This window comes from Hipposideros armiger, unplaced genomic scaffold, assembly GCF_001890085.2.
Source record: "Hipposideros armiger isolate ML-2016 unplaced genomic scaffold, ASM189008v1 scaffold_596, whole genome shotgun sequence".
Taxonomy (NCBI): Eukaryota; Metazoa; Chordata; class Mammalia; order Chiroptera; family Hipposideridae; genus Hipposideros; species Hipposideros armiger.
Window position 1 is genome coordinate 889,314 of NW_017731946.1, and position 887 is coordinate 890,200.

Below are 887 nucleotides of genomic sequence, written 5' to 3' on the forward strand. Positions count from 1 at the left end.
GAAGGGTCCTCCTCTCCAAGGCTAGGGTTCAGATCCTACTGGAGGTGTAGTTTTAGCCCACTGGATATCAGACAAGTTTGCTGGCTTGTTCTGGCCACATCTGATCTACAGTCCATCTGAAGTGCAGGTGATCGGGAACCCATAGGGTGGGCATGCAGAGAGAATGGGAGCCCAGACATAAGTGCATTGTGACCTGGTCTAGAGTGGGAGTGGTGGCAGGTGTAGGGCATGGGGGGTGAGCTGTCAGCTGTAAAGTGAGTTATGGCTCAGGGCACTGGTGTTTGCAGGAAGCCTTGGGGCCAGTTGTCATGTTGAGAGGGCTGTTCGAAGGTTATCACAGGCCAGGCAAAGGCTGCAAGGCTGCTGCCTTACTGTGGAGCAGGAAGAAATATCCAAGACCATGGTCCCTCTTGCAATGTCTCTACATTGCCCTCTGCTGAGAAAACTTAATATGGTGCTTTCTGTGGCGATGCTTAAAGGAGTTCTGTCCATTATCACAGAGCATATACTGAAGGGTGAATTGGAGCTGAGGGACAATAAATTGATAACTGGCATAGTGTTTGCTTAAGTTTAGATGTGGTTGTCAAGAATAAGTGTATTTGGGAAGCTGTGTATGGATACACTGGCAAAAAGAATCCATGTCAGGATGATATGTCAGTAATGGACAACTAAATACAATTAAACCACATTTTTCAAACGGCTGGACAATACAAGTATTAAGATATATTATTTTTTCTATATTTTATTTTAGAGTTGTTTTAAAAACTTTATATGTATCATACATATAGTTAATGGCACAAATCATAAATGTATAAATTTTTGAGTTTTTACATATGTACACACAAGTGAAACTACTACCCAGATCAAGATAAAATTTCTCCACCACT